Source organism: Salarias fasciatus, chromosome 9 (assembly GCF_902148845.1).
Source record: "Salarias fasciatus chromosome 9, fSalaFa1.1, whole genome shotgun sequence".
In the NCBI taxonomy this organism is placed as follows: Eukaryota; Metazoa; Chordata; class Actinopteri; order Blenniiformes; family Blenniidae; genus Salarias; species Salarias fasciatus.
The window spans coordinates 776,674-797,697 of NC_043753.1; the positions used below are offsets into that span (position 1 = coordinate 776,674).

The following is a 21,024-nucleotide window of genomic DNA, read 5'->3' on the forward strand; positions in this document are numbered from 1 at the left end:
CAACGTTATTTTGAAAGACAATCCCTGAAGGAAGCCACTTCATTGTGTTTGTTTGATTAATAATAGAGATGTGACGAGCGTCGCCACTTCCTGTTTGAAAAAGAAATGAGAAAATATTCATGTAACGTGATGATTTTAGATCCCAGCCTGAGCTCATGTCACGGTTTAAGAGTTAATAATATACTCGTGTTGCGTCCACAGGTTGGCGTTCCAGGCTACCGTGGTGAGTCTCTGTTTTGGCCGACTGTAGCGTGACCTCTGTCCTGCCGGCGTTAACCCCGCCCGCCGCCTGCCGCAGGCGTCTGCTCCGCCCCCCTGGGCCTGGAGGACGGGAGGATCCGTTACGGTCAGCTGAGCTCCTCGTCGCATCGAGAGAACAACCCGGCCGACGCCGGACGGCTCAACATCGTACCCAACGTGTGAGCGACACGCCGCAGTTCACCGCAGCGCAGCACCATCCTGTTAAAGCCAGACCTCACAACGTCATCTGCTTCGCGATACTTGGGTCGCAGTAGGAAAATACCCCAATAGGTGGCGATATCGCCATGTAATGCAATACTCTACGTATTGCATTCAGTAAGTGCAGTCAGTAATATTGCGTCACATTGAGCTCACATCTGATTGGCTCTGGAACCAGGAAGAGTGACGGTGCGGCCCCGCCCATCGGAGTCGTTCCGTCCTGGAACTCTTATTTTGAAAGGGAAAGCTGCTCTGAGTGTCCCTCCCCTCTGGTGCCTGCAGTCAGGTGATGGAGCCCGGGTGGAGCCCCCTGCCCTCCGACCCTCACCCGTACTTCGAGGTGGACTTCCTGGAGCCCACCTGGGTGTCGGGGCTGGTGACTCAGGGCAGCCAGCGCATGTGGGGCTACCTGACCAAGTACCGGCTGGCCTTCGCCCTGCACGGCGCCGTCTTCACGGACTACGCCGAGACCCCCGGAGGCCCCGCCAGGGTGGGTGCGGCGGCGTCTGGGCTTCCCCTCGGACCCGGAGCCTCTCCGTCTCACCGCGTGGCTCTTCGCAGGTGTTTCGATGGTTCGGATGGTGGGCAGGACGCCCGTGACCCGCTGGCTGGGGCACCTGTTCGAGCCCGCTACATGCGCTCATCCCCACCGAGTTCAGACACACCTTCTACCTGCGGGTGGAGATCCTGGGCTGCAGGGAGGTTAGGCACTGCTGGAGGAGCCCGAGAGCCGGAGCCCGGCTGCACCACGGCGCTCGTGCGTTTTCCTTTCAGAAAAGTTTCGTGTTTAAACGGTAACGTTCATGTTGAGCCACTAGTGGTGCTGCTGGTTTGTCTAATGACACCACACCCCGCTCTAACCATGGGAGCAGGTGGACATTCGTCAGGACAGATGAACGTGATACTCACTATTATTGGTTTATATTTCCTTTAAAAAAACATTAAACTGTATATTTTTCTTGAAGATGGTTTCTCATTGGAAGGTGTGATACCCAGTAATTCTAAACTACACATCGTATATGAATGAGAAACAGACTTCAGCAAAGCATGAGTGTCAGACTGTGCCTCATAAAGCTGATGTCCTCTGACTTTAAACTCAAGCATAACAACATCAACACTGAATTATTGTCTTTCCCTCATAAGTGTTTCAGTGAAATTCATCTGAGGACAACACACCGTTTTCTTGTTTTTGTTCCAGAAAAGTCTCTCGTTTACACAGCGACGTTGAAAATGATGCTCATTTCCTCCCGTTTCCATGGAGACAGAATGTTTTCAGTTCCACCTTGGGAGCCGTTTTCCATATAAACTTGTGTTTTCGGCGGCTCTGACCTGAATCGAACGTGAAAAGCTTTGTGTTTCTCGTCAAATCGCTGCCTCGGTCTTTCTGAACCTCCTGTCTCCTTTGTTCAGACGAGCTGGTGACTCCCAGCAGTCGGAGCAACGTCGCCCTCCGCTGGCGGGAAGGCGCGGCGCTGCGATCCGGGCCAGGTTTGCGTGCGTTGACAGCGAGGAGTGCGTCTCCGCCGCCGCGCTGTGCGACGGCCGTCCGACTGCGGGGACGGCTCGGACGAGACGAGCTGTGGTAACGCCGCCGCTCGCGCCCGCCGCCCGGGTTCACGGACCGGCGACAGCGTCTCACAGCGTGGTGTGTTGAACAGGAACAGCTCCCCCCGGAGGCTTCCCCCGGCCTGCAGAACCAGACCAGCGTCTCAGGAAGACCAGGACTGGCGACACACCCGCCGAGCCGCCAACGTCTCCTCCGCTGGTCTGGACATTTTCACCATTACTGCTCTCTCTAGTCCATAACAACCATTTCTGATACTTCATTGATACTTTTAACTGTTTGTGCTACTTTAATGATACTTGAAAATGCCACTACTATTTTAAGATTGCATTTTTTTACTACTACTTTCAATTTAGTGATCATTTCAACAGTTCTGCTTCTTTAATGATTATTTTTTTACAGTTCCTGAACCTTTATTGATACATTTGAGCTACTCTTGGTTCTGTAAGGATAATAATCATCACAGTGAAGCAGAAGCTAAGTCTGCACACCAAGTGAAGAACACTAAAGTTGGACATAGCGACAGCATTTGTTCTGAAGTGTTGTTCAAAATAGCATGATTTCGGGTTTTTAAAAGTGTGGTTGAATAATTGTGGTCGTACTTGTGGACTCCTCCTCGTGGCTCCTCAGAGGTCACCACAGGTCACCCGGGGCTTCGCGCCACCACCCCGCTGCGCCCCGTGGAACCTGGTCCTTCAGACCACAGCAGGTGAGCGGAGCGTCTTCTTCTGCTGACGGAGGAGCGGGCAGGCTGTGAACTAGTTCCTCTCTCACCGCAGCCCCGTCCGTCACCACCCCCCACCTTCCGGGACGGGGGCCTACCCAGGGTGCATTGCGTGGCGGGTCAGTTTCGCCTGCCGCTCGTCCGGCTGTGTGGACGCCTCTCGGGTGTGCGACGGCAGGAGGGACTGCGCCGACGGGTCGGATGAGGACCGCTGCGGTAGGAAGGGCAAGGGAGGAGCGGGTTCCTCTAACATCCAAGAATGAAGCTGCTACTTCCTGCTTTGTGCCAGCAGGCGGCACGCCGCGGCCCGCCGTCACGCCGCCACGCACCCCGCTGCCCAGCCCCTGCTCTCTGAAGCAGTTTCAGCTGTGCGAGCGGGGAGTGCGTCCACCTGGTACCGAGGTGTGACCTGCAGAGGGACTGCCTGGACGGCTCGGACGAGGCCGACTGCGGTACTGCGGCGGGAATCCGGCGGGCGTCACGCTACAGAGCCGGTTCCTCACGTCCTCTGCTGTCTGTCCCCGCAGTGGACTGCGTCAATGTCTCCGTGGACGGCGTGGAGCGCCTGCAGCGTGTCCTGCGGTCTGGGCTCTGCGTTCCGGCAGAGGGACGTCCTGAGGGACGCTCTGCCCGGCGGCTCCTGCGGAGGAGCCCAGTTCGACAGCAGAGCCTGTTTCCCTCGGGCCTGTCCAGGTCCTGATCCGTCCCGGTCCAGCGCGTCCTCCACCACAGCCCGGCAGTACTGACGGGTTGCTTCCCTGATCAGACTGAGGCTCCGTGGCTGATCAGGTCTCTGTTTCTCCTGCAGTCCACGGTCTCTGGTCCGCCTGGACCGAGTGGTCGGACTGTGACTCCGGTGTGGCGGGGGCGTCCGGCAGCGGAACCGGAGCTGCTCCGATCCTCCCCCCAAGAACGGAGGCCTGACTGTTGAGGGGATGAGCCGGCAGAGCCAGAGCTGCAACCAGCAGCCCTGGCGGCGAAGACACGGGCTCACAGACAGGTGGCGCCGCTCTCGCCGCCGCCGCCGCCGGGCTCTTTCTGTCACCCGTCGGTCTGCAGCCTCTCACCTCTCGGCTCTCCGCCCACAGGCTGCGTTAACGGCATGACGCTGGTGACGGAGGAGGACTGTCGGGCCGGGACGGCGGACCCCTGCCCCCCCACCTGCTCACAGCTCGGCTCCACCGACAACTGCTCCGCCCCCTGCGTCCCGGGTAGCTCCCAGACCGCGTCTCCAGGAGGTCAGTGTGTGTTGACTCTCTGATCCCCGGGTCTGAACCGCGCTGTGTGTCCAGGGTGTCGCTGTCCGCCCGGTCTGTTCCTGCAGGACGGCCGCTGTGTGAACTCCAGCCGGTGTGTGTGCGAGTGGGACGGCGGGACGCTGCCGCCGGGCCAGGTGGCGGTCCGGGGCGAGTGCACCACCTGGTGAGAGACGGCTGGACGAGACGCGACGCAGCAGGAATATTTTAACCAGACCTGCTTGTTGTGGTTCCTCCAGCACCTGCAGGGACGGGCTGGTGTCCTGCGACCCGTCCGGCTGCATGACTTCCTGTCAGTGGTCCGCCTGGTCGTCCTGGTCGCCGTGCGGCGTGAGCTGTGGCCTGGGCCTGCAGCAGCGCTACAGGTGGGGCGTCCCGCTACGTCCCGCTATGTCCCGCTCCGCCCATCTGAGCGGCCCGCTTCACGTGAACTCTCCACGGCCCCCAGGTCTGCGCTGACCCCGGGCGGGTTCGGTTTGGGGTCCGGCCCTGCCCGGGAGACTCCTCCGAGGCCCGACGCTGCTCCACCTCCTGTCAACCCGGTACGGCATTCACGGACTCCCAGCTCGCCGTTCTGCAATTACAGACGTCTTCAAGCATTTGAAGCTGATTTGAATGTCCCGTCTGTCCCCTCTGTCCCGTCTGTACCCTCTGTCCGGGTCCGGTGCAGCGCCGCCAGACGGAGCCTGGAGTGAGTGGACCGCCTGGTCGGACTGCAGCAAGACCTTGTTTCAACCACGTGGACCAGGTGGGCTTCAGACGGAGGTTTCGCAGCTGCAACGGCTCGACGCTGTGGTCAACCCACACCTGTGACGGAGACACGGAGGAGCAGGAGCCCTGCAACACCGTCCACTGCCCAGGCACGTCTCGGGGACGTTGGACTCCGCCCCTGCAGGTCAGCGGCGGTATCGCCGCTCACCGTGTTGTGTTTCTGCCCTCCAGTGCACGGCGCCTGGTCGGCCTGGTCGCCGTGGTCCGAGTGCTCGTCCCAGTGCGACTCTGGCGTTCAGACCCGGGAGCGGCGGTGCCGGTCGCCGGCGGCCCGGCACGGCGGGAGGGGCTGCCCCGGACCGCACATCCAGACCGGAGACTGTAACTCCCAGCCGTGCTCAGGTACGCGCCGCGCGGCGCTCCGGCCAGCGGTGCCGGATACCGGTACCTGAAGCGGTTCTGCTCTTCCCCGGTCTCAGGCGTGTGTCCCGACGGGATGTCCTACATGACGGCGGCGGAGTGCCGGGCTCAGGGCGGCGCCTGCCCCCGCCTCTGTCTGGACATGACCTCCGCCGAGGTGGAGTGCGCCACGGTGTGCTACGACGGCTGCTACTGCGCCGGCGGGGTTCTACCGCTGAACGGCAGCTGCGTGGCGCTGCAGCAGTGTCCCTGTTACCACCAGTGGGCGACGTACCCGGCCGGGTCCAGCCTGCCTGCGGACGCCTGACAACAACTGGTACGGAAACGGCAAACAGACGTCTCCGTCGTCCCGAATTCCCCTCATGAGGTTGGTGTCTGTCTCCTCTCGAACAGCTCCTGCATAATGGAGAAATGGAGTGTGGCTCCGCCCCCTGTCCAGGTGATTCAAACTGAGGCTCCCGGCCCCCTTCCCTGCACGCTTCACCCCCGTCTGATGGGCTCTCCCGCCCGTCCCGTCCTCAGTGGACTGCGGCTGAGCAGCTGGACTCACTGGAGCTCCTGCAGCCGGACGTGTGGACGTGGGCGGGAGGCGGCGGTTACCGCTCGGGACAAACCCGCCGCCGGCGTCGGCGGCCGTCCCTGCAGGGGGGACAGGGTCGGTATGGACACCTGCAGCATCGAGCCCTGCTTCGGTGAGAGGAAGTGGCTTCTCCACGTTGTCCTCCAGGTGGCATTGTTTTCTGCCGAAGCTGCTTCTGTTCTGCAGACCGCTCAATACGTACCCCATCTAGTGGCAGAAACGTGGTATTACACAGTGACGGTAGCCTGTTCACTGAGGCTCTTTTATTTCTGAGGTATTGCAAAACTCCCTCTGACCCTCCTGTGTGTTTTAAGGCGTTACTGGTCCCGGACCCCTGGTCCCCAGTGCTCGTTGACGTGTGGCGGAGGCTACCGGACCAGAACCCGGGCCCCATCGGGTCACGGCACCGCCCGGCAGTTCAGCGCCTGTAACCCTGCGCCGTGCGGTACCAGACCCCACTGTCTCGCCGTGTCTCTCTGAGTGTGTGTTGTTGTGGACGCCGAAACGGAGTGGTGAGCTGTGAGTGTTGTGTGGGTTGCAGTGGCAGGGCGCGGGCAGTGTCCCGCCGGCATGCAGTGGACGCAGTGCGTCACTGTCCCGTCTCCTGCGCCGACGTCTCCGTGGGGCCTGAGCAGGAACTGCACGCCGGGCTGCCGGTGTCCACAGGGGGCGCTGCAGCAGGTGCCGGATCGCCCGTCTCTCTCTCACACACACACACAGACACACACAACACACCACACACCCACACACACACACACACAGGATTGACCTCAGTGTCTCCCTCTGGCAGGACGGAGTGTGTGTCCAGGAGTCGGACTGCCGCTGCCTGCAGGACGGACAGCAGTACCAGCCAGGAGACGCCGTCCCCTCAGGCTGTAACAACTGTGTGTGTGGGGTTGTGGGTTGGGGGGTTGGGGGGTTTGGGGGTTGGGGGTGTTGGGGTGGGGGTTGGGGGTTTTGGGGTGGGGTTGGGGGGTTTGGGGGTTTGGGGTGGGGTTGGGAGGGTTGGGGGTGGGGGTTGGGGGGTTGGGGGTTGGGGGTTTGGTGTGGGGTCTTTGTTCTTCTCCATCGGGGAATCGAATCAGGTCCGGCGCCTCCTCGTTCTCATTTCAGCTCGTGTGAAGCGGGGCGGCTGGTGACTGCTCCGGAGTGGCCTGCGCCGGTACGTCGTCTCACAGTGTCCTGTCCGATGGTCTGCAGCGGTGTTTGACCCCCCCCCCCCATGTCCACACGCACTCTGCAGACGAGACTCTGTGGTCCTCCTGGACCCCCTGGGGTCCCTGCTCCCTCTCCTGTGGACCGGGTCTCCGGTCCCGGTACCGCTTCTGTCCCGCACCGCGGCGAGTGGGCGGGGCTCCGCCGTGCGACGGCCCCCACCGGGAGGACCAGGTCTGCGTGGTGGCGCCGTGCGAGCGTGAGTTCAGTCAGTCACACACTCCTCTGGGGGGGGCGGGGCCCGGGGATCAGCAGTGTGTCTGCCGTGTCCAGGTGACGGGGGCTGGGGACCCTGGACCCGATGGAGCCACTGCACCAAGTCGTGCGGTGGGGGGGTTCGAAGCCGGAGGAGGGAGTGCGACAGTCCCAGTCCAGAGGGGGGGGGCCGATACTGTGAGGGTCTGCGGGACCGAGGTGACGGTGTGTAACGCGACCACTGTCCAGGTACGGCCTGAGGACGGGGGACTCTGCGGGGAGCAGGGGGGCAAGAGTTTATACTGTGTGTGTGTGTGTGTGTGCGTGTGCTCAGTCCCACCCTGCTCCAGGTCCCTGGAACAGCGTTCAGCAGCTGTGGCCGTCTGTCCTCGCTCCTGTGATGACCTGGCTGTTGAGTCTCTGCCGCGAGTCCGAGTGTCAGTCCACACCTTCATCCTCCGGTCTCACCTCCTCCTCCTCCTCCCCCCCCCCCCAGCACTGCCAGTGGCTCTGTGAGCCCGGCTGTTACTGCACGGGGGGGAAGGTTCTGTCTGCGAACGGCAGCGTCTGCCTGCAGCAGGACGGACTGTACCTGCCTGGACCTGGACTCTGGACGCAGGCTGCTGCCCGGAGAGACCACCAGGCCCCGGACGGCTGCAACCAACTGGTCCGAGACACACACACACACACACACACACACACAACCACACCCACACACACACACACACACACACACACACACACACACACACACACACACAAGGGCGTCAGTTTGTTTTGAAACGTGGGGGGGGGCAACTACTGGCAAAAAGCACATTGGAGCTGTGTGCATGCGTATGTATGTACGTATGTACATCTGAACAGGCTGACAATAAGTATGTGCTTCACTCACCAAAGCTGAGGCGCACGGCGGTTCTTCTTTTGGATCAACTTTCAATGACTTTCATTTCATTTTGATTTCCGATTGTTAGCTTTAGCTTTAGCAGCCCCGAACTGTCGCGCTCCCTGTCAGTCACTAATCAGGACCCGCCTACATCGGCGGCAGCCAATCAGCTCTCAGTTTGGAGATGACGCTGCAGTCTGAGCCACACTTGTCGAAAAAAACTGCTCGGTCTCTTTGAAGCAGCAGATATTTCAGTTAATCTTAAAGAAATTACAACAGTTTGCCTGCAGTCCTTTCTGGTGCCTCCTGGTGGCGCTGTTCTCCACCTGCCCCTAATGACCAGTCACCACTGCTTTGAGAGGCGCTTGAGATGATGACTATAACTGAATTTACTTTTGTACGGCTGCCTTAAGATGCTGAGAATTATTTCACATTGTAGGCAATTGGCAAGTTTTGAATAAAATCCTCTGGCCTGAAACTTTCATATGAATTACAGACTTGATGCTGAACTTCATGGTTAAATCAGCTTCATGTCAGTTATATCATCTACTTGTCAACAGGATTTACAGCTCAAGGACAGCACAGAAACAACCACTGAACTCTATTCATCACAAATAGGAATGAGGTTAAAGCATTTAGAATGAAAGACTAAACCTCGGGTCACTGGAGGACAGCTGGAGTTACATTAGAACACAGGCTGTTACCAGAACATATAATATCTGTGACTGGATGAATCTTGAGTTCAACCATACCATCCATTTCCAGTCAAATCGAACATTCAACACGTAGCAACTCCGGGAAGTAAATGGAAAAATTACAAAAAAACACGCAGCCCACAACAAAAACACCACAATGATCAGTCTGATGAAGCCTTGTCAAGTTTACCACAAAACCTGGTGAATCAGCAGAGGAAGTACAACATGAAGTGTTACTGTCTTACCTTTGTTGTTGGGAGGCTGGAAACATTTATTATCATTAATATTATTAGCTTTAATTATTGGAGCCAAACTCTGACGTGACCTCTTCCTCTCCTGCTCTCTGGTGTTTCATGGAAGGTTTGATTCTGCTGTGCTGCGTTCACTGCCTCCTGTACAACCTGCGTACGGCCAGTCACTCTGTTTCCTTCTCTCATTGCTAAAATCTGAGGAAAGACCTGATCACAAGGCAACATGTCAGAAAGAAAAGCAGCCGACATCAGAGGAGACAGTCTGTTATCCTCAGAATCACCATCCGACGTCCTCAGATTACTTTAGACTGATCAAACTAATGAACCAAATCTACACACTGACATGTCTCTGTCCTGGTAAAGATGCTCTGGACCCATTAAAGAAATATCGACACCAGAGGTGTCAAGAAAGTACTTTCCCATGCATGTTTTGTTGTGCCCAGTCAGTTAACAAAGGGCTGGGCTGATTTGAATCACCTGCAACAAACAGTTCTGGGCCCAGGTGATCACGATCAGCCCAGCTCTTCCAGAACTGACTGGGTACATGGAAAACATGGCATGGGAAAGTACTTTCTTGACACCTCTGATCGACACAAGAACAAACATTACTGAACATCCAGGGTGTGTCAGACACAGAGAACCATCAGTCTCAGGAGGGTTTTCCATTATTTTATTTGTCCAGGGGCAGAGATCAACAGAAATAAACACAGAGCTGCAGAACAAGTGAATGAAGAGGCGACATCTGTACAAAGAAAGAAAGAAATAAGAAAATCAGAGTTACTGAGGTCATCTCCCAGGTTACAGATTACTAGTTACAATGGAAGTGTAATGTGTACGTATTTAATCAGGAGACCCTGGTCCGGCTCTAGCTGGTGGTTCAGTGTTCTCTTGCGAAGCAGAGAGAAGCCTCAGTTCTCTGTGCTCCTGCTCCACGATGTCCCAGGAGAGGCTCAGCAGTGTGACTGTCTGCCATTCCACAGAGACCAGCTGGGAGGACGGACAAGGAGGACAAATGTAATGTCTTCATTAGCGCTTCAGAACGGCAGGACAATGGTTTTGGGCACTTTATAAATGAAGATATTGACCTTGTAGCCTAGAAAATCTGGACCTGTAGGACACAACAGACAGTGTCTGAGTCTGTTAGCTTCCTATGTTCAGTGTTAAATGTCCAGCGAGCTGTGAACCACGGGGCAGGCATCTTATATGAAAAAAGGTCTCACTAAAGTGTGCACGTTTAAACTTATCTTAAAATAAATTGTGTTTCCTTCATGAATTAAAGCATCTTTGATGCATCTTCCTCATTACAGTTCAAATATAAAAATATAAATTCATCCCTATTCACATATCTTTCAATAAAACTCGCATTTATTTTTTAATCAAAAGCAGCAGGTCCCACGGGGACGATCAGTCTGTTAATGATGATGAACTTCAGCTGAGGTTCTGCTAGAATGATCCCAAACAGCCTCAAAATGTTGCTGTTAGCATGTTGAGAGTAAAGTTCTTCAGGTCATATCCACTTTTTCAAAACAAACTACCGCCTCTTGCAGATGTTTATAACCTGGGATAATCACAGCGTTAAACTAGCAACCAAGTATTCAAACTCACCACAGCTGCTGCAGAAGAAAGCGCTAAGTCCGGGTCGGAGCTCCACTGGGCTGGACGCATATTTAGAGCAGCAGCACTTTTAAAAAAAAGTCCTCGTGAACGTCTGTTTGCGTCTCGGCCGCTAGCGGATGGTGCGTTCAGGAGCGTCGGAATGTTCTAAACTACTGAAAATAACCGGGGTTACAATGGCTGCACCTGAAGGATTTGTGTGAGGTGGAGAAAAAAAAAAATACCCCTGGCAAAAAGTGGGGGGGACACGTCCCCCCCGTCCCCCCCTAAACTGACACCTATGCACACACACACACACACACACACACACACACACACACACGCTCAGTCTTGTATTTCTATCCTTGTGGGGACCGTCCATTGACTCCCATTCATGTGTAGCCCCTAACCCTGACCCTTACCCTAACCCTAACCCACACCACAACAAAGCCTAACCCTAAAGAAATGTTTTTGCACTTTTACTTTTTTCAGTAACAACAACATGGTCAAGAAAACACTGTTTCGCCTACTTAGGACCGGAAAAAGGTCCCACAAGGCACGTCGTTCCACGTTTTGCTATCCTTGTGGGACATTTGGCCCCGACAAGGATAGAAATACAAGAACGCTCAGAGATGACTGTGTGTGTGTGTGTGTGTGTGTGTGTGTGTGTGTGTGTGTGTGTGTGTGTGTGTGTGTGTGTGTGTTTCAGTACCTGTGACGCTGGGAGGTTGAACTGCTCCTCGGACCCCTGTCCAGGTGAGTCCGCCGGTCCTGGACCTGAAGGAGGTCTGGAACCTCCAGAGAAGTGACGGGTGTGTCCCTCAGTGTCCGGAGGCTGGTGCCAGTGGTTCCGACTGGACCCCCTGCTCCCGGACCCTGCGGGGCGGAGGTCGGTGAGCCGGTACCGGAGCTGCGGCTGCCCCGAGCCCCGGGCCGGAGGGGAACCGTGTCCCGGAGAGCAGGACACCCACGGCGGCGTCGGAGTCCATATCCAGAGGCAGAGCTGTCCCGTCACCCGCCTTCTGTCAAGGTACCGGGAGAGACGGGGTCCACCGGGTCTCTGCAGGAGCACGGGTCTGACCTCCAGCCTCTGACCCCCCACCTCCAGTTCACGGCTCGTGGAGCTCCTGGTCGTCGTGGTCGGAGTGTGACGGCGTGCCGGGTCGTCCACCCGGACCCGGGACTGCAGCAGTCCTCCGGCCCGGTTCGGCGGTCCTGCCCTGCCTGGGGGCGAGCCGGCAGACCCGCGGCTGCCGGGACAACTCCACCCACTGCTCAGGTGGGCGTCCGGTGGGGGGGTCAGGCCCTCCGTTCACTGAACCCGAGTCGCTCAGTGTGTCTCGGGTCATGACCTCTGCCCCCTGTCCCCCCCGTGTGTCCTCCAGACTGCGGCGGCGGCGTGGACCGCTGGTCCTGCGGGAAGCCCTGCCCCCGCTCCTGCTCCGACCTGCACGGCGACGCCGAGTGCCTCGACCCCGCCGGATGCTCCCCGGGCTGCGGTTGCCTCGGCGACCAGGTGCTGCAGGACGGAGCGTGCGTGGACCGCGACGAGTGCCGCTGCAGATACCACAACGGCTCGGCCACCGGTTCGATCCCCGCTCGGCCCGCGAGGCAAGCCAAAGCTGCGACGGATCCCCGGCCGCTCTGTGATCGCTCGCTTCTGTCTGCAGGTGGTCCGGATCCCACCAACACGTCCCGGGTCTGGCCCGGCGGAGCGGACTGGGAGACCCTGAACCCCGGAGAGAACATCGCCAGCGACTGTAGAAACTGGTACCGGGACTTCTGAGGGTCCAGGAGACGCTTCGGGTGGTCCCGTGTTTGAAGACGTCATGTCTCCTCCCCAGCTCCTGCCAGGCCGGCGTCCTGCACTGCGTCTCTGTCCCCGGCTGCCGAGTGGACGGCGGCTGGAGCCAGTGGAGCGGCTGGACCGGCTGCTCGGTCCCCTGCGGAGGAGGACTGAGGTTCAGGAAGCGTCTCTGCGACAACCCGTCCCCCAGAGCGGAGGACGGGGCTGCGTGGGAGACAACGACCAGCAGAGCGGCTGCAACGCCCAGCCCTGCTCCGGTGAGGCCGGGACACGTCTCGTCTCCCTGGACGTCCCAGCAGCCCCTCACTGAGCCGTGCTCCCTGTGCCCTGCAGAGTCCCCCTGGTCCCCCTGGTCCCCCTGGTCCTCCTGGTCCTCCTGGTCGTCCTGCTCGGTCAGCTGCGGGGGGGGACAGCAGTCCCGGTCTCGGCTGTGCGTCTCGCCGCCCTGCAGCGGATTCAGTCGACAGAGTAAAACCTGCAACAGTCACGTGTGTCTGGGTGAGCGGCTGGACGCGTCTCGGCGTCCTCGCTGCCGGAGACTCGCCTTCATCGCACCTCCCGTCCCGTCGTCGTGGTTTCCGTTGTGCAGTAATTCCGTTGTGTCCCCCTCGGTCCCTGGACCCGGTCTGCAGACGTGGGCTGTCCTCCGGGCCGGCTGTACCGGGAGTGCGAGCGCGGCGAGGGCTGCCCGTTCAGCTGCTCCCAGGTCAGCGGCCGAGACGGCTGCTACTCGGACGGCTGCGAGGAGGGCTGCCACTGTCCGCCGCACGCCTTCCAGCACCGGGACGTCTGTCCTGCAGGTGGGCGCGCCGCCGCCGCGTCCCGGCGCCGCCGCCGTCCGGCCGCCGCGGAGCTGAGTCCGTCTGTGTCCCGCAGGAGTGTCCGTGTGCGGTGGACGGAGAGCTGCTGGACGCTCTGCGCGCCGTGTCCACCACCACGCCGCCGCTGTTCCACAACGTCTCTGAGTGGGCGGAGTTCAGCTCCGGAGACACGTTAGAGCACGACTGCAGCGCCTGGTGAGAACCGCATCTTTATCCTGACGTTCTCCGCTCCTCTGCTGGCTCAGACGGGACTTCCTGCAGAACCTCTTCCTGCTGATCCAGTCTGGGTGACAGAAACGGAGACAGAAACTGAACGAAGCTGTACTTCCTTCGTCGTGTCACAGTTCCGGTTCTGGTCCTGGTTCTTCTGGTCCGCAGTGTCTGTGATCACGGCCGCTGGAACTGCTCCCTGGAGCACTGTCCCGTGGACGGGGCCTTGTCCCCGTGGGGCCCCTGGACCCCCTGCTCGCTGTCCTGCGGCGGTCTGGGACTGAAGACCCGCTCCAGGGCCTGCACGGACCCGGCCCCGGCCCACGGCGGGAGGGATTGCCGGGGCCCCCGGCTGGAGAACACGTACTGCCAGGCCCCCGACTGTCCAGGTACGGCGGGCGGCGGCATCATGCGGCTGCGCGGCTCTGTTCCCTGACGCTCTGCTGTCTGCCCCTCCCAGCCGTCGTGTCTCCGGAGGAGCCGTCCACAGGTGAGACGTGGTTCTGCAGGTCCTCCATGTGTGGACCCTTCCTCTGACTCCGCTGGTCTTGGTCAGATGAGGACGACGGGTTTCTCCCCCTGGTCCTCCTGGACCCCCTGCTCTCGGACCTGCACCGACGCCCTCCGCCCGGCCACCAAGTCCAGGCGCCGCCTCTGTGCCACGCCCCCCTGCTCCGGAAGCTCCCTGCAGGAGAAACCCTGCAACCTGCCGCAGTGCCCAGGTGAGTCCGCCCCGGACCCAGACCGGAACCCGACCGGTCCGGCTCGCCGTCTGACCACCGTGCTGTGTGTCTGGTCTGGAGGGGGGTGTGTGGGGCCGGACTGCGCCCAGAGGAACTGCTCCTGGACGGACTGGGGAGACTGGGGGTCCTGCTCGCGGTCCTGCGGGTGGGCCAGCAGCAGAGGGTCCGGACCTTCCTGGGACCGGGACTCAACGGCTCCTGGTGCGAAGACATCCTGGGAGGGAACCTGGAGAACCGCTTCTGCAACATCCGGCCCTGCAAAGGTGAGGGGGGGCTCCTCTGAGGGTCCAGTCTCAGAACTCCGTTTCCATGGTAACGTGTGTGTGTGTGTGTGTGTGTGTGTGTGTGTGTGTGTGTGCGTGTGTGTGTGTGTGTGTGTGTGTGTGCGTGTGTGTGTGCGTGCCAGTGGACGGCGGCTGGTCCCGTTGGAGTCCCTGGTCCCGCTGCGATAAGCCGTGTGGCGGCGGACGCTCCATCCGGACCCGGTCCTGTTCCAGCCCCCCCCCGAAGAACGGGGGCAGGAAGTGTGAGGGCGAGAAGAACCAGGTGAAGCCCTGCAACACCAGGCCCTGCGGTGAGACACACACACACACACACACACACACACACACACAGGCGTGGAACCAGCACGAGGATCTGGAGGGTCTCTGGAGGTCCTGATTTGAGGCATTTTAGCATTTTAGTTTTGTATTTTAGTCCGTTTATTTGTTTGAGCTGTTTTACCTTTTTCAACTTCTTTTTTTTAAATCATTATCAGCCATTTTGAATTCTACTGAAATGATTGATTCATGCTGAAATGCTAAAGCTACATGCTAACGTCGGAGGACTCTGCTCGCTGCTGCTGGGAGGATTTCTTGGACACCCGACCCGTGGAGGGCGGTGAGTCGGGAGAAAACGGCTGAACATGGACGGTTGACTTGGGTTTGATTTTGATGTGTAAAGTTCTCGTTAGCGTGAGCGCGGCTCTCCTTGCACTGCTCATGTTCTGTTTGTTGTTGTTCTTGCAGGAGGAGGGAGCTTTATTGAGAACAGGCTGTGGTGAACTGGAATATTCCAGAGATGTAACGTGTGTCTGTAAAAATGGGGTCATTTAATGTAAATGTGGTGTTCCTGCGTGTGGCGTTCCCTGCAGGCAGTAAGACTCTGAAGGATTCGGTTGGACTTTACTCAGATCTTTAACTGCCTCCAGAATGTAGCACAGCATGTAAAATCTTCATATCAGCAATATCTCAAGTACAAATGAAAATAAATGAAAAATAGGAACTAAATGAAACCCCAGACCTTCATCAGGATGACGGTGATGCTGGTGTGAAGATTTGCTTTTAAGGACAACTCAAGTGTTCATCTGTCTTTGTGTGGGTTAACGACACTGCAGTGAAAGATCAGGTTCAGCTAAACCAGTTCCACCTCAAAGCTGAGCAGCAGCAGCAACATGCTGAGTTCAACCCAGAGAAACAATATGTGTGAGAATGTATTGAACAGGCTACTGTCTAGACCCAGACATGAGCCACAAATGTTTAAACCCTGTATCTTACTTTAGTTTTAGTGTATCATTAATAAGTATCGGCCAAGTATACTATATATTTATTTATGTATTTTTCAGTTTAAGCCAAGTAAAGTTGTTCTTTACAATCACAAACCTGCAACATAGATCTATAGAAATGGGGTCATTTAATGTAAATGACAGTCAGTTAAATTAAAAGGTAGAAAACATTTTCTGCAAACTAAAGATAAAATCAAAGAATCATCATAAACTACCAGCACTTGGCATTAGAGTCTGATTTAAATGGTTAAGTTTAAACTTTAAACGCCGGTCCACTCTCACTCTCACTTCCACACGGGGCTTAAATTTAAAATAACAATAAACCAGATGAACCCAGGCGGCTGTTTGTAGGCGAGACGTTCCAGTGACCTGGTGAATCCAGCGTGACCTGAAGGAGCAGAGGCTTTCTCTGAGGAGCGTCTCTGCGCTCTCACTGAGGCATCATGGGAAATGTCCTGACCGTCCCGTCTGCTGCTGCGTCTCCAGACGAGGCCGGATGTCCTCCGGGACAGGAGTTCGTCTCCTGCGCCAACCAGTGTCCCCAGCGCTGCTCGGACCTCCAGCAGGGCATCGAGTGCCAGGACAGCGCCGAGTGCCAGCCGGGCTGCCGCTGCCCCACAGGTACCCGCGTGTGTGTGTGTGTGTGTGTGTGTGTGTGTGTGTGTGTGTGCGTGCGTGCGTGCGTGCGTGCGTGCGTGCGTTAAAATCCCATTTCTGATCCAGCCGGTGTTAACTGGAGAACCACACTCTGAACTTGACATGTTCTTAATGAGGATCAGTGAAAACCTTTTCCTGCCTTTTTGTGTGTGTGTGTGTGTGTGTGTGTGTGTGTGTGTGTGTGTGTGTGTGTGTGTGTGTGTGTGTGTGTGTGTGTGTTTGTTAAAATCCCATTTCTGATCCAGCCGGTGTTAACTGGAGAATCACACTCTGAACTTGACATGTTCTTAATGAGGATCAGTGAAAACCTTTTCCTGCCTTTTTGTGTGTGTGTGTGTGTGTGTGTGTGCGTGCGTGCGTGCGTGCGTGCAGGCGAGCTGCAGCAGGACGGCCTGTGCGTCCGCCTGTGGCAGTGCGACTGTGTGGACGCCCTGGGCCAGGTGTGGGCGGCCGGCAGCTCTCACCAGGCCGACTGCAACAACTGCAGCTGCCGGGACGGCCGGCTGCTCTGCAGCAACCACAGCTGCCGGGCCGGCTGCGTGTGGAGCTCCTGGTCCAGCTGGGCGGCGTGCAGCCTGTCCTGTGGGCGGGGCCAGAGGACCAGATACAGGTGAGGAGCCGTGGACGGCTGTCCCACTCACACACCTGTCCCACTCACACACCTGTCTTCTCTACATGCTTTTCTACACGTCACTCCCCCTGGTGGTCAAACGCAGAAATGCTGCCGTGGCTGGTGACCGGACAGAGAGACCCACAGCAGGATCATGAAGCTGCTTCTCTGACTAGATCCTGATTCTCAGGATTTCAGGATCTTCTCTGGTCTGCTGGCATGAAAGCAGAGCACATAAAGATTTTTCAACCTCTTGATAAATAATGCAAACACACCGAGGTGAATCCAAGACAGCATGTGTGATTTATTTTTGCTTGCATGCGTTTTTTTTTAACTTTTACAAACACAGTCAAGCTACTTCATCTTCTCACAGTTATCAGAGCACCACATCGAAGGAATAAAGCTGTAGTGAAATGAATCAGATGGGTCGGCTGAGGCCAGCTGCCAGGACCTCCACTTCTGGACAGGTCCTGCTTCTGGCAAGCCCAGAGGCAGAAACAAGGTCCATGTGTTAGATTCTCCTCAAGCTGCAGAGCAGCTGGCATGTCAGATCAATCACCAACGCCGGCTGCGTTTCGAGCAGGGTGGCTTTCCTGCATGGTCCTGGTCTGCAGGACTGGAGAGTCCAGTCCTGCGCTGCTCCGGTGGCGTTGGCCTTGAGCTTCGTCTGTCCGTGAGTTTCGGGTCCAACAGTGTCTGTGAAGGCGTGACACACCGTGCTCGGTAGTCTTAATCATGGATTAGAAGTCGTGTCCCTCCACTGCGCTGAAGGCTCGGGGTCTTTTGCAATGAAACAAGCGGTGGATTTCGTTACCTTCTTTGCCGGTTGTGTGGCAGTTTTTCGAAGCGGTGAAGCGTGCGCTGATCAGCTGCTGGTCGTGTTGGCGCTCTGTTCGCCGTATTATCTCCGGGTGATGTCTTTCCAGGTGAGAACGAGGATTTGAAGTATTCCTAAAATGCTTTACGTTACCGCTACAATCTCTGCGAATGGCGTGATTCACGTCAAGCCCTTTCCTCCCCCGGGCCGGGTCGACAGTAAAATCCAAGTGTTTCCAAGTGGTTGCTTTCAAAGACTGGATTCAAAGGTTGGATTTTCTTTTTCTGTTACAGTGCTCTGCAGCTACGAGGCTTGCGTGCCTCCACGGCAGTGGCTGAGAAGGCACACCCGCAAAAAAAATAGATTTTTTGAAAATGAGAATCGATTCTGAATCGTTCCATGTTGGAGACGCGATTCGAGCTCGAATCATTTTCTTCCTGCCCCCCTCCCTCTGACCTTCAGATCTTTCACCAAACAGTCCTCGTACTGCTGAGGTGGTCAGCAGGATTCGTACCTGCGTTCGGAGACCCCGGTGGCTTCCTGATAAACTGAAGAGGAGCTTCAGATGGTGGAGGCAGAGTTTCGATCAGTTGAGAGGAATGTTTTAGTTTCTGCTCTGAGCTTCACCAGCAGGGGGACAGCAGCGTTGTCGTGGCCGAGTGGTTAAGGCGATGGACTAGAAATCCATTGGGGTCTCCCCGCGCAGGTTCGAATCCTGCCGACAACGGAAGGTTTTCATGGCAGTGACATGTTTGCTAAAAATAGACCAGCAGTGAATGCTGAGTGGATCCTGGTGAATCCACCGGTCAGGTTTCCTGTTACTCATTCACTCGTTACACTAAAGGAACACAGCGTCTGTCCAGAGTTCCAGTGACTCACAGATGGTTGGATTTCACTCTATTCTACAGAAAAACATCTCATTAAGTCCCGCTTGAAAATACAAAACAGCACAAATCTGTTACAGAACAGACCAGATGAATATTTTGTGTTCTTCTTCTGTCACTGCAGTGACACTAAAATGAAAAGCTTCCGTCACTGGAGATGCCGGGGATTGAACCCGGGGCCTCATACATGCAAAGCATGCGCTCTACCACTGAGCTACATCCCCTCTGTGTGAGTGAGCATGCAGAGGACGGAGGGACAGGGGAGGGACGGGGAGGGGACGGGGAGGGGACGGTTGGAGGGGGCAGACCTGGGACATCCAGTTAATGAGTAACTTCTGATTGTGGGAGTTGGGATCGGTAATGATCTATTTACTTATCTTGACGAGGTTCAGCATTATTTAAACTGCCGTAGTCGGCAGGATTGGAACCTGAGGGGAAGAACAGATGCTGTCATGTTTGCCAAAAACAATTCAACTGTTTCTGTGGAACGGATCCTTGTAAATCCACCAGTCAGGTGTCCCGTCACTCATTCAGTGGTTACGGTGAGTAAACACACTACCGTCTGGATTTCACTTTTAAGAGAACAGATGACCACTTTTAACAATTTATCTACCGGGAAGTTCAGCATGATTAAAGCTCACGTTGTCGGCAGGATTCGAACCTGCGCGGGGAGACCCCAATGGATTTCTAGTCCATCGCCTTAACCACTCGGCCACGACAACCCTGCTGTCCCCCTGCTGGTGAAGCTCAGAGCAGCAAGTGATCCAGAGAAAGTCGCAGTACGTCAACACAATAAACCAGCTCCATGAAGAGCCAGAACAACTGACAAGATTCAGCTGGAGAGAGAACATTCACTTTTATACTCAGTGAGTTCAACTTTATTAAACACCAAAACTCTTTACTTCATGAAACCAAAATGTTCAGCTGCTGAGAAGTCGTTTCAAAAAGAATCGGATTCATTATAACTTCAAAAACAATACAGTATGCAACGATTCACCACACCCCGACACCCGCACCTCCTAACACAAAACACCAGATCCGTCCGCTCCACCCCAACATGCTGGGTCTCCTCTGAAACTAGAAACAAACGGAAAACCCAGCTTCACATTTCACAGCAGCACCTCAGATCATGTTTCTCGAACGCTTCTTCACCACATCTCAAAGCCGCTCACGCTGTTGGAGCCGAGGACTTCCGTCCGGCCGACTCCACCTGGTTCTTTGATTCTGTGCTTAGTATGAAAAACGCCAAAACAACTGACTTGAAAATATGTAGGCGCAATCCCACAGTGTCCAAGACTGTTTTGAAGTTCAGCCTTTGCAGAAGCTGCTTTAACCTCAAGGTGAGAAAGTTAATCTGTAATCTGCTGCCATCTTGTGGTCAAACTGAGGAACTAAATCTGATCTCTGACCACGTCACAGTGTGACCACGTATTTCCTGCTCTGAGCTCCTCACTGGGAGGTGGAGAGCAGGGTTGTCGTGGCCGAGTGGTTAAGGCGATGGACTAGAAATCCATTGGGGTCTCCCCACGCAGGTTCGAATCCTGCCGACAACGTGAGCTTTAATCATGCCGAACCTCCTGGAAACAGTGAAAAATGTTCTTGTAAATCCACCGGTCAGCTGTCCTGTCCTGGTTACAGTGAATGAACACACGGCCGATGTGGTCCGGCTCCGGTCCGGTACACCGCAGCACTGTGATTCACACCGCCTGCGGTGTCTCTGCAGTCCGCTGGAGAAGGTTGCCAGATCTGTCACGATCCCCCGTAGACAATATTAAACCTGTTTTACTCAATAGAAGCAGCCCAAACCGCCATCTCGGTTGAAAACACACGTTAAAACTGTATTTTTATGATTAAAAAAACGTCATAAACGCATAATGATTTCATCAACCCGTCCGACGTGTTCAAAGAAGACGCTTGATTTGGCCTGATTTTGAAGTCACTTATTTTGGAACACGTATCGCGTTTCCTTCCGGCACCGACTTGCTTCTGTCTGAATTGATGCGGTCGGGCTGCGGCGTGCGGAAAAACAGGATCCTTGAAGAAAGAGACCGGAGCTCTGCAAGGGCTCCGGAGCCGGACCGCAGCCGGACCGCATCCAGTGTGCATCGGGGGTCAGATTTCACTCCGATGAGAACAAATGAACGTCTGATTCAAGTTGAAACTGCAGTAAATAGGATCCATCTACCACGTATTGTTATCTGTTAGAGTTATGAGAAAGTTCAGCATGAATAAAGCTTGTGTTGTCGGCAGGATTTGATCCTGCGCGGGGAAACCCCAAGACGGTTTATTTGTGGAACTTGTGTTTCTCACGTCTCTGCTGTTATTTCAGCGCTGTTCAAGGTCGGATGATGTTCTGTAGTCTCCTGATTTTACCTGAGTGCACCTT

The 21,024-nt window shown here is 56.1% G+C and overlaps 4 non-coding genes and 1 pseudogene across 4 annotated transcripts; 3 read left to right on the forward strand and 2 right to left on the reverse strand.

Annotated features, from left to right (window-relative positions):
• Positions 1-21,024, forward strand: part of LOC115394657 (SCO-spondin-like) — a 136,523-nt pseudogene that overhangs the window by 7,582 nt on the left and 107,917 nt on the right.
• On the forward strand, positions 18,400-18,481 carry trnas-aga (transfer RNA serine (anticodon AGA)). Its single transcript has one exon. It is a non-coding gene; the product is annotated as a tRNA-Ser (tRNA).
• Positions 18,791-18,862, reverse strand: trnaa-ugc (transfer RNA alanine (anticodon UGC)). Its single transcript has one exon. It is a non-coding gene; the product is annotated as a tRNA-Ala (tRNA).
• Positions 19,279-19,360, reverse strand: trnas-aga (transfer RNA serine (anticodon AGA)). The gene has a single exon. It is a non-coding gene; the product is annotated as a tRNA-Ser (tRNA).
• Positions 20,110-20,191, forward strand: trnas-aga (transfer RNA serine (anticodon AGA)). The gene has a single exon. It is a non-coding gene; the product is annotated as a tRNA-Ser (tRNA).